The sequence below is a fragment of the Peromyscus maniculatus genome, chromosome 3 (genome assembly GCF_049852395.1).
Source record: "Peromyscus maniculatus bairdii isolate BWxNUB_F1_BW_parent chromosome 3, HU_Pman_BW_mat_3.1, whole genome shotgun sequence".
Lineage (NCBI taxonomy): Eukaryota > Metazoa > Chordata > Mammalia > Rodentia > Cricetidae > Peromyscus > Peromyscus maniculatus.
In genome coordinates, this window is record NC_134854.1 from 24,371,815 (window position 1) to 24,379,006 (window position 7,192).

General features: G+C 44.5%; 1 long non-coding RNA gene across 1 annotated transcript; it reads right to left on the reverse strand.

Moving 5' to 3' along the window:
- Window positions 1-3,216: 3,216 nt before the first annotated feature.
- Window positions 3,217-6,447, reverse strand: LOC143272279 (uncharacterized). The gene is made up of 2 exons (XR_013049709.1): window positions 6,381-6,447; window positions 3,217-4,430 (listed from the first exon to the last, which is right to left on the reverse strand). It is a non-coding gene; the product is annotated as an uncharacterized LOC143272279 (long non-coding RNA).
- Between the last annotated feature and the right edge of the window lie 745 nt (window positions 6,448-7,192).

A 7,192-nucleotide genomic window follows, 5' to 3' on the forward strand; every position in this document is an offset into this window, starting at 1 on the left:
CCACCACCCGGCAGGACCATATGTTTTTATGGGTGAAGATTGTGTAACTACAGTGCCATTTCCATCACATCAAAGGTGTATACAGTTCACACGACATAATTATTGATGGAAGAGAGCATTAATGGAAGATTATGGTTGGTTGGGAACAGGCATTTTAACTTTAGAATTAAGAAGATTTTGTCCCCATGTGCAGGAAAATTTAGTTCAAAGTAAAAGGAACACACAAGAGTGCCACCTGTATCAATGAGCCAGATAAGAATGTGTTGAATGATGATTTTAACAAGAGAAAATGCTTCTGTGTCTCACAGAAGTGGTCAAAAATGTAGTAAAAACAAATGAGAATTAAGGGGATATGAAACATATTTGACTCTTTTTCTGGTTATAAACATAGATGAGTTTCAGTGCTACAAGTAGTTTACATTGAACCTACCTACCAAAGAACTGACCCCTGGGTGCAAGGAAATCTTGAAACTGAAAATCTGAAATGGCCTCACCATGCTCATCTACTCAGAATGAATTATAAAAAAGACACAGGAATTCTGGGAGCTGTGCTTACTCTGTGGTATGATTCTTCAGCAAACAGCTGGACTTCAGTCTGACTTTCCTGGCTTCACCTATCCAGCGATACTGATTTTTATAATTAGGGCAAAAATGAAGACAATCACAACTCCCTGTGCCTATGTTGTGCCCCAGTGCCAAGGACATTGTACAGCTTGTACAAGCTTAACAACCTCAGGTCCTCTGGCCTCAGAATGGTTTCTCTAGAGAGATCAGCCAGTGCTTAGCACAGGAGACTCCAGACTCACACACCACAGTGGCTGGGGTGAATGTGAGCTCATGGGGGTCAAGTGCATTGCAGTGCAGAACTCTGGGGTGTTAAGATCCGCTTGGGGTGGTTGGGGAAAGGACCTGAAAGGAAGGATGTTAGATTGTTGGGGTTTCCTGAACAAAGTATCACAACATGGGGGCTTAAACAAAAGAAGCTTACTTCCTCATAGTGCAGGGGCAAAAAGTCCAAGGCCAAAGGTTATCAGGACTTCTTCCATGGTCTTGCTCCTTGCCATATTGATGGCCATTCTTTCACAAGGACCTTGTATACTCTTCTCTGTGCCTGTCTGTGTCTTAATTAATCTCTGCTAATACCTGTCATAATGTATTTGGCCCCTAATGACCTTAGTTAACCTTAGTTCCTTAGGTTTTGCACCAAAATGCAGCCCCATTCTGAAATACTGGTGGTTTGGGGTTCAATATACAAATTTGTGGGGATACAGCTCCACCCATAGAAATGCAAGTGATTTGAAACAATGGGAGCATTCTTCCCCCCAGATTGATTGTAGGAGTCAAAGATGACTGATGTTTGGAGCAGACTTTGGCTAGGCCATTTGAGGGGATTATAACAAGGAGCATGTGAGAGGGAGCACTTTCCATGGGGAGAAAGGAGAAAACGTGCTGTGTAATATGGCTTTGTCAGGAGCCCGTTTCCAGACGATACCTGTGGTGTTCGCACAGCTGTTCTGTCATTGTCCTCATCAGCAGCCAGAAAGCTGATTTCCCGGTGATTTTTCACCTAATTTTCTTCTTCAAGAGGGATAGTTTCAGTCCCGAATTTAAAAAAAAAAAAAAAAAAACTAAAAAAACACACCAGCCAGAATGCTGATTTATTAATGTATATTGAGAATCATAATCACAGATGGACCTGTGTGCTTCCCTGTAGGTGTACAGCCAGCAGGTGCCCATAAACGAGGGTGGGGCTGCATTATTGTCAAAGGACAGCTTGGTGTGCATGGAATCAGGCCAGAAGGTAGCTTCCTAATTCAGTGACCCCCATGCTTTCCATTCTTTAGGCCAAGCAGCAGTGAGCAGCAGTAAAGACTGACCCCTGACCTCCCATCTTTCCCTCTGGCTTTTTCCCATCCAGCTCCACCAGCCTTGCTCTCAAGAGCATTCCCAGTGTAGTGGGGAGCTGTTTGAGCCATGTCCTGAAGCACCTCCCCTAGGGAGGCAGCTGTAGCTCGTACACTACATAGGCAGGTGCCTATGACCTTGAGGCACCTGCCTCTGGGGTGCCTTGTTAAGACCTGGAATATACTTATGCCCTCGCTCTTGGCTACCTCGTGGTTTGGGATGCTGAGATCTTGGACCAAGCTGTTCAGTGTGGGACATAGCTCAGCCTTCCCGGACCCTACGATAAATCTCCATGGAGTCTATTTAATGATCAAAGGAATTTATTTGGGAGTAAACTCACAACCACGGGAGATTTATTGTAGGGTTCTGGAAGGCTGAGCTATGTTGCACGCTGAACAGCTTGGTCCAAGATCTCAGCATCCCAAACCATGAGGTAGCCAAGAGCGAGGGCGTAAGTACATTCCAGGTCTTAAGAGTCCCTGGTGGCCACACCCCAGGGGCAGGCACCTCAAGGTCATAGGCAGGTGTACCAGCTACAGCTGCCTCCCTAGGGCCGGTGCTTCAGGGCATGGCTCAAACAGCTCCCCACTACACCTCAGTCAATTCCTGTGTGCAGCTGCCCTGCTGTGTCCTGATGACACTGTTTCCTTGGAGTCATTCACTGCCTCTGGCCCTTAGGTTCTTTTTGCCATAATGATTCCTGAGCCTTGGAAGGAGGGGGTGGCTCTCCACGGTCTCCTAGTCTCAGCACCTTGGCCAGTGTTGGGCCTCCTGTCAATCTTTAATTAAATGCACATCTCACCAAGCCTATTTGCCTCTGAGACTGTCTTCTCTCCTGCCCGTCCTCCCCGTCCCTACTCCATGGGTCCACACTCACTGCTGTGGCCTTTCCTTCATAGTTTGCCTTTTTTCTTCTTTCAGCAACTCGTGCTTCTCTAAATACAAGGAAGGGGCTCTCTTCTTGAAGAGCCCTGCTCAGTCCTGTCTTCCTAGGGGGATTCTATACTTCAGTATTCTCCTTCCCCTGTTATGAGCACCTATTCCCCCCCCCCCCAACACACACACCTTCCGCAATCTCCACATTAGAATCTCATTCCCTTGGAATTTTTGCATAAAAACTAAAACAATATGCTCAGTCATTTTCTAGACACAGGTCATTTCGAGTGAATTCCTTACAGCACCATTTTGAAAGCTGACTTCCTCTTCTCTTCCTCCTCCTCCTCTCCTTCTCCTCCTCTTCCTCCTCCTTCTTCCTCTTTCTCTTCCTCCTCCTCCTTTATGTCCCTCCCCCCACTTATAAATACTCACACATAACTGTATTAAATCTGTATTTGGTCAAGTTTTCTCATTCTTTAGAAGCAATTTTAAAAAAAAACATATAAAAGATGTTTTATATTTTTCAGTTCAGAATCTTCCAAGAATGAGTTCCTAAGATGATCTGTAGCTAGTCATTATAGCTGTTGGGAAGACACAGTGTTTCACAGATGAGTCATTAGCTTCTGGGCCCAGAGAACAAATCTGAAGAACCTTTTCCTATCTTATAATTAAATACATTCTGCAGCTTGCAGATAAACATGCTGATCTGACAGTGAGTTAAGGGGGTTTATCAGCATTTGTGCACCTGCAGCGTTAACACTGAAAGACATGACTTCATTAAACCTCACTGTGCTTGTGAGAACAATGAGGGATGGTCGTAGGTGCCGGAAAGAACGGCACTTCTAGATGGGGGTTTTAAGCTCATCATTGAAGAGATGAACTCATTCTATCCGACACGTCCAGCTGTGCAAACAGCAATGCCGAGTGAACTGCGGTTAGCTGTACTAATACATAGGCTGAGCACAGAGACTGGGCCATATATAAATGATGCGAATGCCTAGCATACTTGAGTGCTATGAATACTGCACAGAGGGAGAACAAGAGCTCCAGAAGCAACAGAAGAGATTGTGCTCACTGTCATGAAAGGAGATTGTGTTTCCAGCCTTTGAGGAAGATTTCTTTCACCAGTGACTTTTTTTGCCTTTTGAGGCCAGTGTTTCCTACGATGATAAAACAATACAGAACATCAGTGTCTCCAAAGGCTCCATAGGGAAATCACAAGGGTTGCCACAGTTACCATCACCCTCTCATAAAGCCTCAGAATGAGGGAACAATGTGGAAGTGTCTGTGTACTCAGCCAGAAGAGGTAGGCGGGGTGGGCTGGGTGGGTGAGAAGAATCCTGAGCTTGGGTTAGGAGTTCCAGTCATGAGTGTTCTGGGCCAAAGGAAGCAGAACTCAGGTTCTAGAAGCTGTGGCAAGAGAAAGATGGGTCCTGGACAAGACACGCCTCCTCAGTGAAAAGCTAACTTCATCTGCAGCCTACTGGAGGGAGCGGGTTCTTTATATGGTCCACTGTTGGCTGAGAGCTGTGAGTGACTGGAACAAGGCTGGTCAGAGTCCTTTCATGTGGCAGATACACAGGAAGTGCTGAGCAGCCAACATCAGCCAGCCCCGAGGGTCTGCACATCAATCCCCAGCCTCTGTAGTACTGCCAGACAAATGGAAGAATACCAGTTATTTCTGAAAATCTACCATGTAAAGTAAAATATATGTCGATTTCTGTACTAGTCTCAGGAGCTGAATTTTGAGATCTCACCCATGCTTCAAGACCATCATGAATTGAATCTCTGTGAGAGAGGGCTTGCAACATCATTCTTCCACGTGGTACTTATTCAGTCAAAAAAAAAAAAAAAAACTTTATGAGCTGGGCATGGAAACACATGCCACTTTAACACTCCAGGAGATGGACGCAGGAGAATGGCTAGTTTGAGACCAGCCTGGGCTGCATATTGAGATTTTTGTCTCCTTTTTAAAAAATTGGAAAATGTGCAATACAATATTCAGAAGTGATCTTAGAAATAACCGAGAATTTGCTGTAGGCTGTACTTTCATGTTTCCATCTGTCAATCATGTTTCAGGAAACCCACACCACCTCTTTGCTTTTTTGCCAGATACATGGCAAGAACTGAAACTATCTTTTAAGGAAGCTTGCTTTGGGACTAGTGAGACAGTTCAGCAGCTAAAGTGCTTGCTGTTTCGGTAGGGAGACTGAAGGTTGGATCCTAAGAACCCACATACATGCTCAGTGTGCATGGAGGCCTGCCTATAATTACAGCTTTGGAAATCTCAAAACTGGGGATCTCCAGAGCAAGCTGGCTAGTAAGACTAGCCATACCCATGGAGGCTGGGTTTGACTGGGAGACCCTGCCTCAAAGTTTAAGGGAGACTGAAAAAGAGCCCCTACACCTACCCTGGCCTCCATGTGTCGCACCCACATATGTCTGCACACCTGTGAACACAATCACATGGAAAGGGGAAATGTTCACTTTCGTAGGGTGTGAGCATAAGACAGGGATGCAGTCAAAGAGAGAATCCCGTGTTAACAATAAGCACAATGGTTTTTTAGAAACGCAGGGAATTTCTTTGCATTAAAAACATTTTTGGTATCTATAGATAAACTCCAAACTCCTTTAAATTCTTGGGCCAGTGAGATGGCACTTGCCACACAAGACTAGTGACCAGAGTTCGATTCTTGGAGTCGTTATAAAGATAGTAAGAGAAAATCAACTCCACAAAGCTAGCCACTGGCCTCCTCCTGTTCACAATCGTATGTGCCCCCTCAACCTCAATAAAAAAAATACATACAATAATCTTAAAATCTTTGCTAGCTATACATCTGATAGAGAATTAATATCTGGAAAACACAAAACACTTAAAAAAAAAAACCTAAACAGCAAGAAGTCAAACAACCCAATCAATAAATGTGTTAATGAAATCAGTATACTTATCAAAAGATGAAATGTCCATGTCCAGTAAACATGAAAAAATGCTCAGCATCATTAGCCATGAGAAGAATGCAAATTAAAGCTACATCAAGGGCTGGAGAGATCATTACCTGCCTTGCCAGCTCGAGGACCTGAATGTAATACCCAGAACCACTTAAAAAAGTTGAATGTGATGGACTCACTTGTGACCCCAGTGCTGAGAGGACAGATACTGGCAGATCTCTAGGACTCTCTGATCAACCAGCCTAGCCTACTTGGTGAGTTCCAGGCTATTAAGAGACCCTGCCTTAAAAAAAAATCATCCACATGTGAGGGTTATTCCATAGCTTCCACACGCACAAGAACACACAGCAACACATACATATGCACCTACACTCATAAGTGTGTGCACATATCCCCTCTCCTCCCCAAACACACTTATACTGAGATTCCACTTATCCCAGTCATAATGCCTGTCATTGAGAAAACATCTAAATGTTGAAGAGGATAGGGACAAAGGGATCCCTAGACAATGCTGGAGAGAAACTAGTCCAGCCATGATGGAAATCAGTATGAAGACTCTTTAAAACTAAACAGACCTACTGTGTGGCCTAGCCTTCTCACTCCTACGCATCTGCCAGAGGACTCCAAGGGAACATCACAGAGATGCTTACAGAGGGATGCTATCACAGCATTATTCACAGTTAGGAAGTTAGGGAAACAGCCAAGCTGTCGGTCAGCAGAGGAATGGGTAAAGAGACTACATATCACAATGTGCTATGCATCACAATGGAAAGTTTTCGGACATTAAAGAAGCCTGGAGTGATGTCATGCACAGGAAAATGGACGCAACCAGGGGAATTATAGTGAGTGAATTAAATCAGTTTCAGAAAGACAAATACTGAATACTTTCATGTAGCTAGAGTTTTCCTGCCTTGCCCATAGTCAGGACAAATCTCTGTCACCCACCAGTCCCACAGCCGCTCAGACCGGACCAAGTAAACACAGAGACTTATATTGCTTACAAACTGTATGGCCATGGCAGGCTTCTTGCTAATTATTCTTATAGCTTAAATTAATCCATTTCCATAAATCTATACCTTGCCACATGGCTCGTGGCTTACCGGCATCTTCACATGCTACTTGTCATGGCGGCGGCTGGCAGTGTCTCCTTCCGCCTTCCTGTTCCCTTAATTCTCCTCTCTGTTAGTCCTGCCTATATTTCCTGCCTAGCCACTGGCCAATCAGTGTTTTATTTATTGACCAATCAGAGCAATTTGACATACAGACCATCCCACAGCACTTTCACTTGGGCACTCCAGATTTTATATGGAGGCATAAACCCATGGAGGTAAGATGGGAGAGCAGAGAGGAGTGGAGAGACCTGGGGGTGAAGAGATAGCAGATTCTAACGGGCATAAATCAAAGTTCATCCTGCATGTGCATGAAAGTAACCTTTTGTGTAGAATAAAATAAAAAAACTAAA